The 22,527-nt window shown below is 38.4% G+C and overlaps 1 non-coding gene across 1 annotated transcript; it reads left to right on the top strand.

The window, feature by feature from the left end:
- The first annotated feature begins 1,203 nt into the window (after nt 1–1,203).
- LOC136228307 (small nucleolar RNA R71) lies at nt 1,204–1,310 on the top strand. The gene has a single exon (XR_010688636.1). It is a non-coding gene; the product is annotated as a small nucleolar RNA R71 (small nucleolar RNA).
- The last annotated feature ends 21,217 nt before the right edge of the window (nt 1,311–22,527 follow it).

The following is a 22,527-nucleotide window of genomic DNA, read 5'->3' as shown; positions in this document are numbered from 1 at the left end:
AAGATGAACTGATCTACCTTGACCAAAAGGTCTTCCACCACTCCAACCGGACGCCTTATAGACCTGTCAGCCAACTGAATTATGACTGACGTAGGCTTTGGGTCTCCCATTCCTAATTTCCTGTAAACAGACAACGGCATAAGATTTATGCTTGCACCAAGATCACATAAAGCACGTTTAAAATGAACCTTGCCTATTGTACAGGGGATGCTAAAACTACCAGGATCTTTAGATTTTTTAGGTAACGGATTTGTTAGCATGGTAGAACATTCCTGGCTTAGCATTACAGTCTCATGATCTCCTAGTTTTCTCTTTTTAGAGATTAGCTCTTTTAAAAATTTTCCATACATAGGCATATTCTCAAGAAGTTTAAGAAACGGGAGGTTAATCTCGATTTTCTTAAACACATTTAACATTTTGGAATAATCCTTGTCTAACTTAGCTCTCCCAGAAGTAGGATAAGGTAAGGTAACCTGTGTTGGTGGTACATCAGTTTCAGCAATCGGAGTTGGATCAGAAACACTTACATGTGGAGCAGACGGGGTAGAGATATTACCAGGAATGGGGTCTGAAGCCTTTTCTTGCTGAGGCACAAAGGCTGGTGCGCTTACCTGTGTTCTGCTCCTAAGCGTCATTGCTCGTGCTTCCTCTTCTACCAATTTACTAACCTATGTTTGAAGCCTTTGGCAGAAAGCTTCATTGTGTGCCAATCTTCCTTCTATGGCACTCAGGCTCTCTCTCAGGACATCTATACTTCTCTCCCATTCAGTCTCAGAACCTGATCCTCGATGTCTGTCCCGCTGCCCATGCGTGCTATTTGACCCATACTGTTTTAGATAATGGATCTGTTCAAGTACCATCAGGCACTCCACGTTCTTGTGCCCTCCGCTGCAAACCTCACAGCTTGCTACTGGTTCCGATGATTTCAGGTGAGTTCCCAGCAGATCTACTTTTTCTGTAAGCGCTGCTATCTGATGATTTGATTCTGAAAATATTCCAGGGAACTCTTTGGCTGTTGTGCCTCTTCTTGGAGCCGGCTTCTCAACTTGCCAACATGCGCTTCGTTCAGCTAATTCTTTCATCAGATTATATGCTTGAACTGCAGTCTTGTTGAATAGATTTCCTCCCGCTGCTGCATCCAGAAAGGCACGGCTGACAGGAGATATTCCTGAGTAGAACATGTCAACAAGCTGGTACCACTGCTAACCATGGTGGGGGCACCGTCTTAACAACTTCTGGAACCTCTCCCAGGCTAGATGCAAGTTCTCACTGTCGGACTGCCTAAACGAGGTGATGTCGCTTCTGAATTATACAGTCTTTGACGGAGGGAAGTACTTTGCTAGAAACGCTGATACTATAGTGTCCCAGTCAGTGAGACACCCTGGCTCAATGGATTGTAGCCATTCTGCAGCTTCTTCTTTCAGAGAAAATCTAAACAGCTTCTGGAAGATCTGTTCAGATGTGACGTCTTCGCACTTGAAAGTGCTGCAGTATTCCATGAGTTTGTCAAGATGTGAGTTAGGATCTTCGTAGTAATCCCCACCGAACTGTCCCGATTTTTGGATCATCTGAATCATTATTGGTCTGATTTCAAATGACATTGCTGTTATTGTCGGATCGAGGATGCCAGAGGTGCTTATAGGTAGCTTTGCCCTTAACAACTCCATGACCGACGGATCTTCGGCCATTGTGTCCCCCTTTTACATCCTGCAAGAACAATATCAGCTTAAGAATCAAGATGCAATGATGAGTAACTCCCAGAACCTCGGTTCTTGGAATTCCAAACAATTATATAAACCTATCACCAAAAGTAAACTAGTTATAAACAAAAATAGTCCCTGGCAACGGCGCCAAAAACTTGATGCTCGTAAAATATATAGCGGTTAATAGGACAAGTGTATCCTATCGCAACAAGTAATATAGTGCTAAGCACAGGATCGAACCACAAGAACTATTTATCACAACTAATCGGCCCAAGGTAGGAACACAATTGTTCGGAAGGTTAAATATGTGGTGGAGTGATTAAAGAGGCAAATTTTCTAAAATAAAAGATAAAAACGTTTGACAGGGAAGAATTCGAATTAATTGATGACACAATCTAAGATGGGGATCCCCTTAATTGGATCCCATGTATGATTTACTGGGATTTAGTTTCATATCATAATGATAATTGACGGTAACCACCTAATTAACCACGTGGAGATTGTCAATCTCCTGTAGTCTATTCACATGCAATTGGTTGACGGCTTGATTAGGCATATAACCTAGGGCATGCAAAGCATTAGGGTCTGTGGTGATTAAGGCTAAAGCCGTAGCCCAGCCACTAGCCCGCACTCCAAGTGGTCTCTAGCGAGGTCAGATTATGCTAATTCGGATTAGGTAATTCCTTGGTCAGGTATCTACCTATCTGCAATCCTAAATTTGTCAGACTCAAGGCATTAGGTTCTGCTATGTCAGGCTAGTTGATCATCATCGAATCTCATTCTAGCAATCATCTTATCTCTGACAAATCTAGACATTAAGCTCGCATAATCTAATCAATTGGAAACAATCCAGTAAACTAAATCCCTAATCATACATGGTTACGCAATCAATTCATCCCCATCCTAGATTGGATGGGGATTAGTTCATAGTTAAATTAAACAAGCAATTATACCACGCATTATAAGCCTGAATCATCATTAATTCAAATAAGCAAAAAGCAAGAGACAGAATAAGGAATTAGGAATATAAAACCCGATTTCGTCTGATTCTGATTACCAATCAGGAGAGGACTCTCCTATCTCAATCTTCCCCCAAGCTAAGAACTATTACAATGGAAGTAAATAATAAAAATGAATACAAGGAAAGAGAGAGAGAGAAGAACAAAAAATAAAAAAGGAAGAGCCCTAACAAAGATGACATCATGTTCTATTTATAGTGCAGGCTTAGTTAGGGGTAGTTTGGGCATTTTGCAGGTTGAAATTCGCGCCTAAAGAGTGAGGAAACGCTGGGAAATTGCTTCCAGCGTTTTGTCTCGTCGAGACAAGAGGTGTCTCGACGAGACAAGAGGGTGTCTCGATGAGACACTGGGCGTCTCGTCGAGACACCACGCGATGGTTCCTTTTTGGGAACCATCGGCCCGCCTCGTCTCGTCGAGACGACAAGTGTCTCGATGAGACGAGGGCCTGTCTCGACGAGACATGCACTGTCTCGGCGAGACAGGCACTAAATTGGGGTTGAGTCCGGTTTTTCTTTGTTTTAGTCCCTGGACTTCCGAAATTTGCTCCGACGGTCCCTGAATTGTCCGGAGGTGCTCCACAAGGCACGGGTCTGGTTCGAAAATGCTCAAACAGTCCCAAAACACCTGAAAATACAGAAAATGCCACAAATAATGGAAATTACTGATTTTGACTAAAAGATAGCAAAATGATACTGAAATTGAATGGAAATAAAGCAAAAACGAACTAAAACAATCCTAAAAACCCTATATAAATGGGAGCTATCAGTCACACTATGAAACTTTAGGAGCGAGTGATCGAACAAAGGCTAAAGAGACAATTAATGGAGCACTATCGAAATAAGAAGAAAGACTTGCATATGATTTTCATTGACTTGGAAAAAGCATATGATAAGGTACCAAGGGAAGTACTTTGGTGGGCCTTGACAAGGAAAGGCATTTTGCGTAAATATATTGACATCATAAAGGACATGTATGAGGGAGCATGCACGAGTGTACGTACTAGTGTTGGGAAGACTGAAGAGTTTCCTATTAAGATTGGAGTGCATCAAGGTTCCGCACTAAGCCCGTTTCTTTTTGCCATCGTTATGGATGAACTAACAAGTTCACTTCAAGATGGCATACCATGGTGTATGCTGTTTGCAGATGATATTGTGTTGGTTGATGAGACGAAAGGAGTGGAGAGGAAGTTGGAACTATGGAGACAAACTCTAGAATCTAGAGGCTTTAAGTTGAGCCGAAGTAAGACAGAATATTTGGAGTGTAAGTTTAGCGGCCATAGGAGTAGGGAGGCAGGGACAATCACCCTAGATGGGAGAGTTGTTCAGGCCTCGGATTGCTTCCGGTATTTAGGATCTATTATCCAAACGGATGGAGAAGTAGATGGAGATGTTGCTCATAGGATTAAAGCTGGTTGGTCGAAGTGGAAGAGTGCTACGGGTTTCCTTTGTGACCCCGACATGCCTAATAGATTGAAGGGGAAATTCTACCGTACAGCAATTAGACCAGCATTGTTATATGGTATGGAGTGTTGGGCAGTGAAACACTGCCACATCCATAAGATGTCGGTGGCGGAGATGCGTATGTTGAGATGGATGTGTGGTCATACGAGAAAGGATCGGGTGAGTAATGAAATAATTAGGACAAAAGTAGGGGTCACATCTATTGAGAATAAAAAATGAGAAAATCGACTAAGGTGGTTTGGCCATGTGAGACGTAGAGCGCTTGATGCGCCGGTTTGGAGAACCGAAGAGTGGCAAAGGGATGTAGTGGTGAGGGGTAGGGGAAGACCTAAGCAAACTTGGAGGAGGGTGATCGAGAGTGATATGAGTTTACTGAGAATTGAGGAAAATATGGTAGTGGATAGGACAGAGTGGAGGGAGCGAATTTGTGTCGCTGACACGACTTGATTTCACGGTTTTATATGATGGTTCATGTTAGCCGACCCCGAATCATTTCGGGACTAAGACTTTGTTGTTGTTGTTGATAAAATGAAGTAGTTGTTAGAAGGCATCATTTTCTCAACTTTATTGTTATTTGTATCTACATTTAATTACTTTATTAGTGTTAAGAAAAGATTATGGTCATATTCACAATTTGTGGAAGGATTTCGTGACTATGGTTTCTAAAAAACAAACAACTATATATAATTTTAAAAAATTAAAAATTAAAATTTTCAACAACCTAAATTCAATCTCGAACAATGAAAAATTGAAATCTAATTTAATTGTTCATATTGTAATGCTCTGAATAACATAAAGATAAACTCTTTGAAATAGATATTTAAAAAAATCAATGTGTGTGATTATCGGCTCTCCACTCTCCATTACTTGTATCGCGATTTGACGAATCTTGCTTCATCTTTCTCTATGTGCTCTTTTACTTTTGTACTAAGTAGCACACACTTTAGCAAAATGGGTGAAAAATTTACATTCCATCATGTTAATACCCGGGGACTGCCGTAGTGATGCATGGACATTCTTATATAAGGATTATGTTGTTGTTTGATTAATACAATACTTGTATTAAAAAAAAGTGTTTTAACGGTTACATCATAGGAAATCCAAATACACCCACAATAATAAAAAGGATAAAGTTAAAAAAAAATCTCAATGTTTTCATTTTTTCAAACTAGTATTTAGAATTTTTTTTACTAAAGTTAAAAACAAATCTAAATGCTTTTAAGATGATGTCTAAGATTTTTCCTTTAAAAAACAAAGAATCTCAAAGTTAAAATGAGAGTTCAAGATCTTAAAATTGAAAAATTTAAAGATCTCGTAATATTCTGAAAAACTTTAATTACCTTTCTAATTCTTCAACTATTTTTAGATTATACATTTGATTTCTCTCGCAGTGCTTTTACCCAAATTCTGGGAATAACAATTATCGAAAAAAACATGTAAACCACTAGATTTTTTTTTCGAGGACTGATATGGGTCTTTTGGGAGCGATGTTGTAGGAACTTAGTTTTCTATTTGAATCCATAATTATAAAAAAATGACAAGTTTAGTTTTCTAGTAACGTTTTTAAAATAAATAAATTACTCTTAACTTGGTCCAGTCCAATCCGAAGTCTAGTTGGACCAAATAATAAACAGAGCTACTTGTAGCTAGCTAGGTCTAACAAGTGATAGGCAGGCGGCATCAAAAAATAGATAGGTCTAAGAGCATCTCTAATAGAGGGTGCCTAAATGAGTGCTAACTAATGTGGCTTTGGGTTTATCAACTTTTAAATGGTGTCTGCCTACCATTGGAGTGATAATGGGTGCCAAAGAAAGTTGACAAAAGGTTAACAAACCTTTTTTAATATAAAAAAAATGTAATGTACTTGAATACTATTGAATACTATTAGTGCACCTTTTGGATGACTCTCTCTCATTTTACTATTGGTTGACAATATTTATAATTAAATAAATTATAGGGTAATTAATTTATTAGTCCCTATATTTTGATAAAACACACTGTTTAGTCCTTGTATTTTAAAAAACACATGATAAAGTCCGTAACTTTTTTCTCAATGAACTGTTTAGTCCCTAACATTTTTCTCGGTGAACTGTTTAGTCCCTGCCGTTAGACTCTAATGAAGATTTTGTTAGTCAATTTGGATTTGCGTTCTTCTTTTCCTTTCCTTTAAACTCTAATGCATCTGAAATCAACTTTGAATGTTCTTCTTCTTGATTTTCTTCTTAATCGTTCAAATTCGTATTCATTGGGTCTTTTCTTTTTCTTGTTCTCCATACAAATAACTTCTTTTAAATTAGACTTTCTCTTCTAAAGTTTGAAGGTAAATAGTAAAGGGTAATTTAGTCATTTCTGAAGTCATAAACGGTAAAAAAAATATAACAAACAGACGGAAGGACTAAACAGTTCATTGATAAAAAGGTTAGGGACCTTACCATGTGTTTTGAAAATACAGGGACTAAACAGTGTGTTTTGTCAAAATATAGGGACTAATAAATTAATTACCCTAAATTATATATTAAGTAATGATTTATGGGGTTATTGTGGCAAATTTTAAAGTTGCTTACTATTGGAGCATTCTTAAATAAAAGTTGCCAAGAGTGATATGAATTATTAAATTAATAAAATATTATATTTTAGTATAATGTGGATCTAACCTTTCTCGAAAGCTCTTGCTAAAAGTGATTCCCTCAAGAGTATGCAGATGACATGCTCCTTTTCGGTAAAGCTACAATGAGCAATACGAGATGCATCAGGAACCTTTTTATCCTATATGAAAATATCTCTGGGCAAGCCGTAAGTTGGGAAAAATTAGTAATTTATTTTGGCATCTCTGTCATCACCAATAAGCGTAATCGGTTAGCTTCTCTCTTGGGTATTCGGGCAGCTTCTCTGCCTTTCAATTACCTTGGGGTACCTCTATTCCTCGGAGCCCCCAAAAAACGAGTATTACAGTCCCTCGCAGACAGGTTCCTGCACTACAAGAAAAAACGCTATCACCGACGAAATATTCAGTCGGTGATTGGCTAAATTGCGTCGGTGATCATGATCACCGACAAAAGACCGATGAATATTGATGTGTCGGCGTTGGCCTCGTAGGTAACTAGTTGCGACAATTTTTTACCGACACAAGAAATCACCGACACAAATTCATGTCGGTGTTTTGTGTTGGAAATACCGACTACTCTTTGTAGGTGACTTCTGTCGGACACTCCGACAACATCACCGACCCATATGTCTCGGTAATATTTTTTTTAAAATATTATTTAAATAATTTACTAACAAATATTGGTCGGGAAATTAGGTCGGAAATTGTAAATTATATTCAAAATCATTTTTATATTTTCTTTTTAGTCTATTTATTTGGATTGAAGAGAACTCATAATATATATTATAAACAATACAAAAACTAAGAATTTGATATAAGATCAAAAGAACATTTGTCAAACAAACAAGAAACCCATTATACCCTTATATTATCACTTAGCTACCACTTTACATATATTTTCGCTTAATATTTATATGAATGTTCAAGAAACAATCAGCTGCTCAATCATCTAAAAAAACAAAAAATCTTAATGGATAAGAGTTCCAAACTAATTCTAAGTATCAAATTCTATCCACTAAAACCAAGCTTGCGATACATTGATTTAAATAACCAACTAGTTAAAAAATAATGCTTTGATACTTAATGTGTATGCACAAAAATTATATAGCAATTAGAGTAACTGCAGGATTGTCTGATTACTACTTATGTTGAATTAGAGGAACATCGAACCTAGAAGTTGCAGCATTTAGATGCAGCCTCACCACGACATACCTTCAACATCTGGAGATTTCTCTACTTCAGAGGAGACGAGATTTGAAGCGACTGTGTCATCTGCATCAGAAGATTGCTGCTCAGGGTCTCATGGTGTATATTCAAATTCCTTAATCAAAACTCAATGTTTCACCCCGACGTCTCCACATTGCATGGTTCGTCGTGATGAAGCCTCCAGCGGCACTGGCACTTGGAGTTCCATCAGAAAGAGACTGTAATCTTTTGGAGCAAGCAACTAATCCCGAGTTGTTTTTATCAACGGCTAACAATTGTAAGGTTAGGATAAATATGGACTAGAAAGGCTTGCCGTTAATGATCCCCACATGATAAGCAATTCCTGGAGCATATCTGAGCTCTGTTACTCTAGAGCCTCATGAATTAGTGTGGTTTATGTATGCAACCGTTTTACAAGAAAAATATATAAATAAATGTGTGCAACTATATTATCAATTCATCATCTCTATGAATGCTTGATAGTGTGAAGTTACCTTCGACGAAGGTTATAAGCTTTCTTCGAACTCAATTTCTTCACATCCATCAGTAGTCTAATAAGTTCAGATATCCAAAGAGGATTCTTCTTTAGTGGATCCCTCTGCGCATCCTTCTGAAGAGGTTTCTCTACTGACTAAACTTCATCAGAATTGATGATCCTAGCAAGGTCAACATTTTCCATCTGAGACATGGATAAAACAGTAACACTTCTTCTCCGAGTCCTAGACAGAATCCATCTTCAAGAAGGTAGACTTGGTCAATTTAAATCCTTCTCAAATCTTGAGATTATTTCTCGGACCTGAAAATTGGTCCAGTTAGCAAAGATAAAAAATTTGAACAAAAACATAGAAACTTATTAATGTCGTTTCAACCACATACTAGATTATCACTCATAATTACTCAATTAACAGTATCATGTAGGCATCTAAGCCAATTAGTATATATATTTTTTGTTCTCATCGCAATCAATGCAAGCATAAATTTTGAAAAATCAATTTCTTAACAAAATTTTTTCAACATTCTCAGCAACTGAAGGACAAACTTGGCTAGACATTACAGAGCCTGTGGAAAATAACAATTCTTACAAGGCCACATTGAACACTATAATGACACGACAAAGCAAAAAGAAAATAATTCTCACAAATTAATATCTTGCGCCATGTCTCCCAAACAGTTAGATCAGAGCTAAGAAAATAGAAAAAATAACTGAAACACCGACATAGATCAAATCTGTCTTAGGTACTACAGATTCTTTACAGAAAGGTTTATAGAATTAGAACTTTTAGATTATTAGAAAAAATCTAATTGGGATTAAAGGAATAAAAACTCCATCCGTGTCATGAGATAGTCGTAAGTCCAAGCTAGACCAACCAAAATACAGGGCCATGTTTGAAAAAGAAATGTGTTTTAATCTAGCCATGTTTGAAATTGTAGAGAGGCATTATGACAATCACTTTATATATTACCAACTCCATATTCAAAAGCCTTAATCATAATAACATAAGTAAATGATTGTTTTAAGAAATTTATACCACTCAAATGTTTCATAGCTCTTGAAGTCTCCAGATCAGATGAAATACAAATACCATAAATTACAATTACCATTGCAACACAATGCCCTGCAGCCTAGAGAGTTGATCCAAAACGAATCCCCATTTGGAATCATAAAAAACAACGAGTGCACAAAATTAACACACAATTACCAAAAAGAGGACTTATGGCATAAATACAAGACAGACTAAAATTTTAACATCTTTAGGTTCCTTAGCATTCAGATTCCAAAAAAAAAAAAACCATGTACTGCATATATCTCACATTAAATGTAAAAAAGTGCCAAACAATAACCTCAAAAGTAAAGGGGTTCACATACATGAAAGGGTATAACAAGATGAACAGCTACCTGTTAAGCCTAATTCCACTTGACTGATTGCTCATTTGCTACAGACAAAACAATTAAGCACTGTTAGAAAGCAAATGGTTAGCTAAGCTACATAATAAAAAGATCAACACCCTAGGATTTTCATATAAACAATTAAATTAGTGCCAAGAATTTCAGGTTTCATTAGCTTTTCAAATAAACACATCTTTTATTGTAAATTACATTCAAATGCTTAAAACTTTGGTTTCTTATCTTAAAAAGTTCAAAATTTACCCTTTAAATGAAACTTTATTAACCCAAAAAGGTTCAAATGGGTATAATACACAAATTTTACAACAATGTCAACATCCTTACAAACATGTATTTAATTAAATAAAGGAATCTGACATTAATTTATCTTCCTAAGGTAAGACTAAAGAGAAATTTAAGGATTTATACACCCTACAGTCAGCTAAAGATGGTTTAGAAAACAAACTGTTCAGTGGGGAAAAAAGAAGCAAGCTTTGTGAAATTCATCTTCTAAAATGAAAAAACAAAGCAGAGAAAGGTGAGATCCGTACCTGGAGAGAGTAGATCGACCATAGGACTCTTTAAGGTCAGACAGCAGACCGAGCAGAGGTGGAAGAGAACAAGAACAACAGCGCCAAGGAGAGGAAGAGCAGGCGTAGGGCGCTGGTGAGAGGAAGAAAAAGAGCAGCGGCACTAGTGATGGTTGAAACCGGCACCGATCTTGAAAGAGGCAAAGAAGAAAGGAAGTTTGAGAGGAAAGGGAGAATTAGGGTTCTGGAAGTGGAAACCAAAACAAATAAAAACACTATATATACTAATTTGTTTTTTGTTTTTTGTTTATTTAATGATTTAATAATATCTCTAATTTTTTTAATATTATATTTACCAACACATTTTTTGTAGGTCAAAATATAAGTTTTGTTGGTACCATTACCGATATTTATAATTAACTACAATAAATGTCGGTGATGGGAATGAGAATAATTCCGCCAATAATCACCTACACATTCCTAGAATGTGTAGGTGAGAGTGTAGGTGATTTCCGACCCACATTTTATGTCGGTGTTCCGTCGGTATTTCCGACACAAATCTTTCTGTCGGTCCATTTCGTCGGTGATCGTGCTTTTTCTTGTAGTGCTGGCTAAATTTAGCAGTTGGAAAGGGAACTCCTTATCTATGGCTGACAGATTAACACTGATAAAATCGGGTCTCACTGGAGCAGTAATCCACTCCTTCATGATCTATAAATGGCCTACGGGATTGTTGGCTCAGATTAACAGAGCAATCAGAAATTTCTTGTGGACTGGAGATAGAGATTCTCGTAAACTGATAACGGTTCCTTGGGATGTTTGTTGTCATAGTATGGATGCACGAGGGCTGGGGATTAAGAACTTTGCTTGGTTTAATCAGAGCTTACTTGGGAAATTTTGTTGGGATATCCTTCAGGGCAAGAACTTTGTAGTTGATTTGCTAAAATCAAGGTTTTTGACAATCTCCGGCCAGCCGAAGAAGTACATCAATAGCTCGTCGATCTGGGGCTCCTGTAAAAACATCTCAACGGCTATCCGAGGTCAGTCGCAGATAGGTTGGGAATTCGTCTTCGCAATTAAGCTAACACATATGACTGCGTAGATCAATTCCTTTTGGATAATAATTGGGATAATATTTCTCACCTCCCGGATCACTTGCAGTTGAGCATTAGTGAAGTTAATCGATGCCTTGATCACTCAGATACCTGCTACTGGACTCCATCCGCCTCCGGTCAGCTTACAACAAAAAATTATTACGATCACTTGGTTGCGTCTACAGGTAACGCTTGGGGTAAACTTATCTGGAAAAGCTTTATTTCGGCTCGTCGTTCCTTCACCTGCCGGCTTCTACTGCATAATAAAATTTCGGTTCAGACGGCACTACAGATCCGCGGTATTCACTTGGCCTCCCGCTGCGAACTGTGTAAAAAGGACGCGGAAACAACCGATCACCTATTCATCTATTGCGAATATGCAAGAGCAATATGGGGTGCAGTAACTTGTTTTTTTGTCTCCCTTCTGCAGCAGGCCTTACAGCGCCCTCTCCTAAAGGCTTGGAGGTTTGCAGTAATCACGGCCCCGTGGTTCCTCTGGCGCTTCGACAGTGACCTCCCTTCAATCCAAATGGCGATCCACCTCTTCGACAATTTCGTCAACGAGGCGCAGCTTACAGATGTCTCGCTGTTCAGGCCACCGGCTGCACCAAACTTCACTTATGTGCGCTGGATCCTGCCCCCATCCGGATGGACCAAAGCTAACATGGACGGCTCTGCGTCCGCCGAAGCATCGGGTTGTGGAGGTATTTTCAGGAATTACAGAGGGTTCCCGCAGGGTTGCTTTGCGTTTCCAATTACTAGCCCCCTTGCGCACATTGCAGAGCTCAAAGCGGTGATCTTTGCGATTGAGTTGGCTTGGGAAAAGGAATGGAGGAATCTCTGGATCGAATCAGACTCAACCTTTGTGGTAAATCTGCTTAAAAGCCGATCTACAGCAGTCCCCTGGTCGGTTCGCCAGGACTGGCTAAAATGTCTATCCCATTGCAGGAATATGAACATTAACTATACCCACATCTTCCGCGAAGGAAACCAGGCAGCGGACTCGCTGGCTAAGTTCGGATCCACTGCAACCGGCATTATATGGTGGCCATCTGCGCCTCCTTTCTGCTCCTATTCTGTTTTTAATGATCGTTGTAACACTTTTCATTTTCGAACTTCATAACTCTCTTGTATCTATTCTTTATTCTTTATTTTATATATAAGGGTTTGCAGGTTGTGGAGGTCTGGGGTGCCAACCTAGTCGGGATGTCAGGCTAACACTCCCTCCCGTCCCAGTTTTTGATCAAAAAAAAGAGAGCTTGCAAGTCCAAGATCTAGTCTTCTCTTTCTCAGTCGGTGACTACGCTGCTAGCTTTACTTCCTTTTATCGCATCAAAGCTTGACTTCTAGATGCGGGTTAAGTTTTGGCACTCTTTGAAGCAACCTCTATTGAAAATGTTTTAACATGCTTCCTCAATACATCCATTCATCATTTTGTATTTAAACTCTCTCAATATGTCAATCACGCAGCAAACACATTTACAAGGAAACCCCCTTAACTACATCACATTGACAACCTCAAAACAATTAGGCCTTACAAAGGGACATTTAAATCTAGGTTGAAATACTAGCTAGGATATACCATTTTTACAAAATTACACATTCTCACTACAACTTGTCTCTATCCTAGCATACTTCTTAATTGAGACTGACTATTCTTCAAACAAGACTATACCCCCTAGTTAACTAGCAAAACAAGTATGCAGAAAAGAACAGAACAACATATTCAAATAACACAGAACCAATATTACCAACAGATAGCTATAATCAATAGTTCTCAACCCGGAAGAAGCTCAACTCAAAATAAACAAGAACAAACAGTCAAGAACCACTTGTTTCTTTAACTAACTCTAAGTCAAGAACCACTAGGTTTAAGTCTAGCAATTAATCTAGAGAGCATTTGTTTCTGTGTTGTCCATTTGCAGCAAGCCTTTGGTTGGATTTAGGCTCTTTGTTTGGGGTTCATATGGATGTAAATCTTCCATTTGATCTTTTTGTGGAGGCTATTGTGCAGCTGCAATTCAGCAAATTCATCTCGGGTTTGTGGAAGCTGGCTGCCACATCGTGTTTCTGGCTTATTTGGTCCTGCAGGAACGCAGCTGTCTTTAATGGAGAGCGCCCTTCAATCCAAATGGCCATCCGTAAACTGCGGATCAGCATCAGGGAAGGGAGCTCCGGCGTCCCTGGTTATCGAGGTTCTGCTGCCACCGATCGAGACATTGTGGAGAGGCTTATTATCCCGGACCGTCCCCCACCGGCACCAAATATTATTTCCGTCTGGTCCCCTCCGCCTAGAGATTGGATTAAAGTCAACACGGACGGAGCGGCTCAAGGGGCACCGGGTTTTGGGGGGTGCAGGTGGTATTTTTAGGAACTGCAGGGGTTTCGCGAAAGGAAGCTTCGCTTTTCCGTTACATGATACTTTTGCCTACCTAGCCGAGTTGAAGGCTGTGATTTTTGCTGTAGACTGTGCTTGGGAAAGACAGTGGTCGAAATTATGGATTGAATCGGACTCGGTTTATGTTGTTAATTTGATGAAGAACAAATCGCTTGGGGTTCCATGGTCCGTTCGACAGGACTGGCTAAAATGTTTAAGCCAATGTGCTTCCATGGAGGTGGTCACAACGCATATCTATCCCGAAGGTAACCGCGCGGCTGACGCGCTAGCCCGTCATGGCACTACCTGCTCCAGTCTCCTTTGGTGGAATCCGGCGCCTCAGTTCTGTGCTGATTTTATTTCTGATGATGCTTGTAATTTAGTTCAGTTTCGTTTTCGTTAATCCTTATTCTTGTAAACTCTATTCTTTTTATTAATTTATTCTTTGGGTTGGTCCTCTTGGTGGTCGGGGGTGCCAACATAGTTGGGATGTCCGTAAACCAAGCTGGCCTTTCCCAATTTCATTCAAAAAAAAAAGTCTAGCGATTAATCGGGGTTTCAACAACATCTATCTAGAATCAGACAGTCTCGAAGTTATCCGCCTCTTGAATGGTCCAAAGGAAGAGTATCAACACCATCCGCATAGAGTCATCATAATGAACATTCTGAGCTCAAAAAATACAGCAAATGTTAAATTCCAGCATACCTATCGCGAAGCAAACAGATGTGCCGATTGGCTTGCAAAATCTGCCATGAATTCCCCTAGGGGAACCACGCTACTCTTCGAAGCTCCTGCAGACTTGTGGAAGCTAGTCGAGGAAGACTACATGGGGGTCTGCAGTAGCAGAACCATCCTGGATCAGCGGGGTTAATCTGGGTTGTTATGTCTATGTGTTTGTGTGTTTTTTTTCTTTCTGTTTGTTTTTTTTCCCTGTAGCTTTGCTGTTGTCTTTTTTTCTTTATTTTGTTTGTGGTCTTTGCTTTGCAGTGGCTGCTGCGTTTTTTTAATGTCCTTTAAGATCAAAAAAAAAAAAAAAAAAAGTCTAACTTCACTGAAAAATAAACAAGGCACAAACAGCCAAGACATATATAATCCATATATATCATATATATCAGAGAACTTGTCTCTTTCTCTGAGCTGGTAATGTATTAGGTCTTATATTTATGATCTAATTTTTATTTTAATAATAAAGTAATCATCATTTTTTATTAATATGTTTGAACAGAATACATGCCACAATTGGAGTGATGAGAATGTGATTAAAGTTCTGAAAAGTATAAAAGGAGCATTATTGGAAGAAAATGCAGAGATAGGGAAAGCATCACAGTATGTTGCGAGGCTGGATAATGTAATGTTTACCCAATTACCTTGTGGGAGAGAAAGAAGTGCTAAGGAATTTGAGGACATAATTAACCAAGGCTGCTGGTTTTCTTAAATTTCAAGTTGCTTGTGTTGCTTAAGCCATCTTTGCTGTCATGGAATGTTACAACTAATTGGTTGGATCTTTATACTTAATTTCAACAAAGCTCTTTGCTACTTATTTTTTGTAGTCCATCCTTTAAACCAGTCAAGATAACCGATGATTTTAAAACATTCTTCCTTTATGTGTCCATCCTTCTTACAATGCACACAATATTTCTCAGATTTGCTCAGATCTGATTTCTTCTTTCGTGGATCAAATCGAGCGCCAGAATTTGTAACAAGAGCATTAACCGAAGATTGTGATAACTCATCATGAATAGAATGAGCACTCTTTTGTTTTTCAACACGCAAGTTCATAGAAAAAGCTTTATTTAAAGTAGGATAAGGCTCAATGAGCAATACCTGATTACGAACATGTTCATATTCTTCGTTCAAACTAGCAAGGAATTGCATTAACAAATCCTCATCAGCGAATTTCTGAACAACAGTTCTAGCTTCGGTCGAAACATCATTCAAAGGCCTTAATGTCATCATTTCATCCCAAACTTTCTTTTGTTTGGTGAAATACGCAGTCACGGACATAGATCCCTGCACAATTGAATGTAATTCCTGCTTCAAGTGAAAACATAACACTCTGTCATTTTCACCGAATCTCTGTTTAATTTCTATCCACAATTCCCTAGCCGTTGTCACATAATGAAATCCTTCAGAGAATTCCTTTGAAATACAGTTCACAATCCAAGTGAAAACCATACTATCAATCTCTTCCCAGCGTGTATGAGCTGGTGTACCTTGTTCCGGCTATAGATCTGCTTTGAGGATGAAATCAAGCTTGCGTTTTGGCACGCAGAACTCGAATCATAGCATGGCTCCAGGGAATGTAGTTTTTACCAGTAAGAGGTGTAGTTACAAGAATCAAACCTGGATTATCATGATGTGATCCGATTCGATTCGTTGTATCATTTCGATCTATCTCCATCTTTGAATCAGTTGATTCTTCGAAAGGATTTGAGTGAGCTTGTTTCTGAGAACTTTGATCTTCAGAGTCGCTGGGATCTGAGTGAGTTTGTTCCTGAGAACTTTGATCTTCAGAGTCGCTGCTTTCGCCCTCGTCTTCACTGTATTCCTTCATAATCTAGCGATATGATTTCACCATAGATGAATTGCGTAGATCGAAAACCTTTGCTCTGAAATTAGGGCTAGAAAGCATTTCTCATAGATTGATATTTCTCACTACTGAAACTTACAAAGAAAGCCTCTTATATAGGCAAAACATAAATAACACACGTGTGAAGTGTGTTGATGTGGAAAACCACTTACAAAAGGGTAAAAGGATAAAAAGTAAAATAACCATATGAAAATTTAGTGTATACTGTAATTCCAACAGTACCCTCCATTCTAAGTTGCTTATATTCCTCCATTGTAAGTTGCTCATATTCCTCATTGCAGGGTTTCTCAACTAAAAATTTGCTTTTGGACAATAAATCTTCAAATTAATAAATTGGATATTAGTTATGCGAATCGTTTATTGGTTATGCGAATCGCTTAATAAAGCATGCATATTTTCATTCTTAATAAAGGTATTATTGTAAAATCAATTTAGTTGAAAGGCTTGCCGTCAAAATTAATTGACTCAATCAATTAGCAGTACTCTTCCCTAAAGAGTAATTAAGTATCGAGAACATGATTTCAACTTTCAATATTGACAGAACAATTTTCACTTGTGGTTAACATTCGATTTAAAAAGACCTTTCAACTTCTACCTTTTCCCATTCCATTTGTATATATATATAATACCCTACAATTCCAGAATTGAAATTTAAAAGAAGAAGATTGTGACATGTCTGAGAGAAAATCGTGGGAATAACAATTGACGAAAAAAACATGTAAACCACTAGATTTTTTTTCCCGAGGACTGATATAGGTCTGTTGGGAGCGATGTTGTAGGAACTTAGTTTTCTATTTGAATCCATAATTATAAAAAAATGACAAGTTTAGTTTTCTAGTAACGTTTTTAAAATAATTAAATTACTCTTAACTTGGTCCAGTCCAATCTGAAGTCTAATTGGACCAAATAATAAACAAAACTACTTGTAGCTAGCTAGGTTTAACAAGTGATAGGCAGACCGCATCAAAAAATAGATAGGTCTAAGAGCATCTGTCTAAAAGAGTGACAGCTGATGCGGCTTTGGATTTGTCAATTTTTAAAGGGTGCATGCCTACTATTGGAAGTTGACAAAAAGTTGACAAACTTTTTATAATATAAAAAAATGTAATTTACTTTAATACTATTGAATACTATTGGTGCACCTTTTGGATGCCTCTCTCTCTCATTTCAGTATTATTGACAATATTTATAATTAAATAAATTATATATTAAGTAATGATTTATGGGGTTATTGTGGCAACTTTTAAAGTTGCTTACTATTGGAGCATTCTTAAATAAAAGTTACCAAACGATATGAATTATTAAATTAATAAAATATTATATTTTAGTATGATATGGATCTAACCTTTCTCGAAAGCTTGCTAAAAGTGATTCCCTCGAGAGAGCTTGCAAGTCCAAGATCTGGTCTTCTCTCTCTGTCGGTGACTACGCTGCTAGTTTTACTTCCTTTTATTGCAGCAAAGCTTGACTTCCAGCTGCAGGTTAAGTTTTGGCACTCGTGGATGCAACCTCTATGGAAAATGTTCTAACATGCTGCCTCAAAACATCCATCCATCATTTTGTATTTAGACTCTCTCAATATGTTAATCACGCTGGAAACACATTTACCAGGAGACCCCCCTTAACTACATCATCGACAACCTCAAAACAATTAGGCCTTACAAAGTGATATTTAAATCTTGAGTTGAGGTTGAAATACTAGGATATACCATTTTTACAAAATTACACATTCTCACGACAACTTGTCTCTATCCTAGCATACTTCTTAATTGAGACTGACTATTCTTCAAACAAGACTATACCCCCTAGTTACCTAGAAAAACAAGTGTGCAGAAAAGAACAGAACAACATATATTCCAATAACACAGAACCAATATTACCAACAGATACCTATAATCAATAGTTCTCAACCCGGAAGAAGCTCAACTCAAAATAAACAAGAACAAACAGTCAAGAACAACTTGTTTCTTTAACTAACTCTAAGTCTAACTTCACTGAAAAATAAACAAGGCACAAACAGCCAAGACATATATAATCCATATATATCATAGAACTTGTCTCTTTCTCTGAGCTGGTAATGTATTAGGCCTTATATTTATCATGTAATTTTTTATTTTAAAAATAAAGTAATCATCATTTTTTATTAATATGTTTGAACAGAATACATGCCACAATTGGAGTGATGAGAATGTGATTAAAAGTCTGAAAAGTATAAAAGGAGCATTATTGGAAGAAAAGGCAGAATTAAACAAGGGATCACAGTATATTGCGAGGCTGGATAATGTAATGTTAACCCAATTACCATCTGGGAGAGAAAGAAGTGCTAAGGAAATTGAGGAGTTAAAATTTGAAGTTGCTTGTGAAAGGCGGGATTCTTTGCCAAATGAATGGCACTCTGACTGTCGCTATACAGAATAGGATCCTTCTGCTCCTTTCCCAACTCACGCAAGAAATTCTGCAACCATACCATCTCCTTACTAGCCTCAGTTGTTGAAACACTTTTCCACAGGATTTTGATTTGACAAAATTAATTAAGTGAAAGTAAATATTCTATAACACACTAAGTTTAAATGCTTTGATTTAGTGTTACTAATGTGTTTGTTCAATGTTGAGTTTATAATTTATCATAAGACATAAAGATCATAAGGCTCAAGCCCTATATGGAAATCAAGGCCCAAGTCAAACAAGCCAAAGATCACTCAGCCCGCGTATCTCCAAAACGTTGCCGTTGAAGTGATGAAACGCATGCTGAGTAAAGAAGGATCGAGAAGATCCACGTAGACAACTTCGGTATGAAGCTGCTGAGCTGTCTCGACAAAACGTGCAAGACAGCTACTGACCATAAGACAGCTTCCAGACAAAGTATTTCCTCATTAGGTAAAGATCAGAAGACACAACAAGCTGTCTAGTTGACATTACCCAAAATGGTGGAACATACTGACTCACTGACCGAAGAACAGAAGACGCTGGAATCTGATTGGCTAACGAGAACTGCTGGCAGACTCAGTGAAAGCGACATGTAGCCGTTTCTCTCTAACGGTTATTTCGAAATTCGAAATAACCAGAAGCTCTCACAGCTCTCTATAAATAGTCCATTCAGAATCCACATTCTGAAGAGAACTTTGAGCAAGAGCCGCTACGCTGACCAAACGTATACAAAAGTTCTCCATCAAAAGCAAAGCAAAGTTCTTACACTACAAAGTCTATTCATTTGTGTAAAAGTCTAGAGTGATTGTTTTTCAATCATCTAAGGTGTTCTAGCAATTGTTGTTTAGGACAAAATCTTTATCATTTCTAGAAGTAGAAAGGAGAGGCTGAGTACTCGGTTTTAAGTACTCAGCGGAGAGATTAGGATTGAGTAGAAGTATAGAGGAAGGTACTCTTGTCATACTCAATTGTTGATATTGTAAAAGGTTTGAGGCTCTACCTTTAAAGAGCTCAGTAGAGGATTTGAAATCTCGGAGGTGTTCCGGGGACAAGACGTAGGCTTAGAAGAAGCCGAACCTGGATAAATCTGCTGAGTGAAGTATTTCTAAACCTTAACTCCTTATTCATATTGCTTGCTTAAAACAAACTAAAACTGACCAAGTAAAAGAGGTCAAGCTGAGTTGTGCGCTACCAACGAGAAGGTTCAGGAATAGACTCTAAGTGCTATTTCCTGACCTAAGCAACGAAGCTGTCCTAGTCACTAGTTGACTAAGCCAGTGTCTTGCTGAGTGGTAAGCGCCGCTGTTAGATAAACTTTTCTTAAAGAAAAGAAATCTGCCCAAATTATTTTAAAAAGGTAAAATAGTTCCTAACCCCCCCCCCCCCCCTTGGAACTATATTTGCAACCTTACAAGGGACCAACAAGTGGTATCAGAGCCTAAAAGCTCACTACTAAAGGTCTAACAACCTTGAGTTGATCCATACCATGGGCCAAAACAGCACTCGGTTTCTCCCTGGAAACCAGACAACTCAGATATTACCTGAGGGGTTGTCCATTACCAGGCCTCCCCTATTCTTCGGGTCAAACTATACCTTTTGGAAGAATAGGATGAAAAACTTCATTCAAGCTACAAACATGAGTGCCTGGCTATCTATAGTCCAAGGCCCGTTTGTACCTGTGAAAGTTGTTGCTGGCCAGTCAGTTGTTAAAGCTGAGGTTGAATGGACAAAGGATGATCTTAAGAAGCTTCAAAACCATGCTTCGGCTATCAATATGCTTCACTGTGCGCTCGATGCTGCAGAATATAACAAAATCTCAGGTTGTGAGTCGGCACAAGAGATCTGGAAAAAGCTGGAAGTCACCTACGAGGGAATAAACAAAGTAAAAGAATCCAAGGTGAATCAGCAGATGAGACTGTACGAGCTGTTCAAGATGAACAATGATGAGGGCATTTCAGACATGAACGCAAGGTTCACCAACATCATTAATGAGCTCAAGAGACTTGGGAAAATCTTCACTGAGGAAGAACAAGTCAAAAAGATACTCAGGAGTCTTCCAAAAGACTGGCAAGCAAAGAAGACAGCAATTGAGGAAGCTCAGGATTTAACCACCTACAAATATGACGAACTCATCGGTTCATTGCTGACCCATGAGATATCAATGAAGAACTTTGAGGTGAAGGAAAAATCGGATGACAAGAAGTAGAAGTCACTTGTCATGAAGGCTGACTCCACTGACGGGAGTTCAACTGATGATGAGGAGATGGCTATGTTTACAAGAAAGATGAAGAGGCTGTTCAGGAAGAACGACAAATATTTCAAAAAGCCTTACAAAAAGTTTGATAAGTATAAGGCTGACTCAAGCGACATCAAATACAGAAAGGACAGCTCAAAGCCCATTACATGCTTTGAGTGCCACCAAGATGGCCATATTAAGTCAAACTGCCCCACGCTGAGGAAAGACAAGAAAAGTGGAAAGAAGGCAATGGTGGCTACTTGGAGTGACAGTGATGAATCTTCATCAATAGAAACTGAGGTCACCGAGTCAGCGAAGATATGCTTTATGGCTGACGAACTTGCTGAGCCATGCATTTCTGAGCATGCTGACCAATCTGATGAGTCAGATAATGAAGAGCAATCTAATGAGGTAATCTCACTCTCTCAACTCAGAAATGAAATGGGTAACGCCCTGAGTGATCTCTATACATTTGTTAAAAAGTGTAATAGGAAGATTAAAGCACTCAGCCGGCGCTGTGATGAAGTAGAAGAGGTCAAACTGAGTGACCTCAGATACCTTCTTCAAGACAACTCAGTTTTGCATAAAAATATGAAAATCATTCATGAGTCTGTCTCTGAAGTCCAGTCAGTTTCAAAGAAACTGAGGAAGGATGTCACAACCATTCAGAACCAATTAAAGGTTCCAAACAAAAACAATTTTCTGCTGAGAACTCAGTATCAAGGTACACAGTACCAAGGTACTCAGCAGAGAAGAAATCCCCAGCGAAAAGTCCAATGTGATTTTTGTGGGAAGTTAGGACACACTACTAAAGTGTGCTGGCACGCTCAGCACTGGGGTGCTGACAAGTCAGTAAAAAATCCTAAACAGAAGGTCAGTTGTGACTTCTGTGGAAAGAATGGCCATACTGTCCATGTATGCCGCCATAAAATAAAATATGATGCTATACCTATTGCACCTAACAAGTCAGGACCCAAAAAGAGTTGGGTACCTAAAAGTAATTAGTTACAATGCAGGTAAGCCTGAGATGTGCCGAGAAGTCAAAGATGTGGTATATTGACAGCGCATGCTCAAGGCATATGACGGGTGATGAAACTCAGTTCATCACGTTTGAACGTAAACGAGGAGGGAGTGTGAGTTTTGGAGACAACAAGAAGGGTAAGATAGTAGGCTCAGGAACCGTCGGAGGTAACCCTACTATTGAATCTGTCTCCCTAGTCAGCGGACTCAAATATAACTTACTCAGCGTAGCTCAGCTATGTGACAATGGAAGAAAAGTTATATTTGATGCTACTGGATGTAAAATATACGAGGGTAAAACTAATGAGTTAATCTTAACTGCCCCTCGGATAGACAATGTCTTTATGCTAAACCTCGAAAAGAAGTTTTCAAAA

Source organism: Euphorbia lathyris, chromosome 4 (assembly GCF_963576675.1).
Source record: "Euphorbia lathyris chromosome 4, ddEupLath1.1, whole genome shotgun sequence".
Classification (NCBI taxonomy): Eukaryota; Viridiplantae; Streptophyta; class Magnoliopsida; order Malpighiales; family Euphorbiaceae; genus Euphorbia; species Euphorbia lathyris.
The sequence above is the reverse complement of the archived record's forward strand: the minus strand, read 5'-3'. Positions and strand labels throughout refer to the sequence as shown.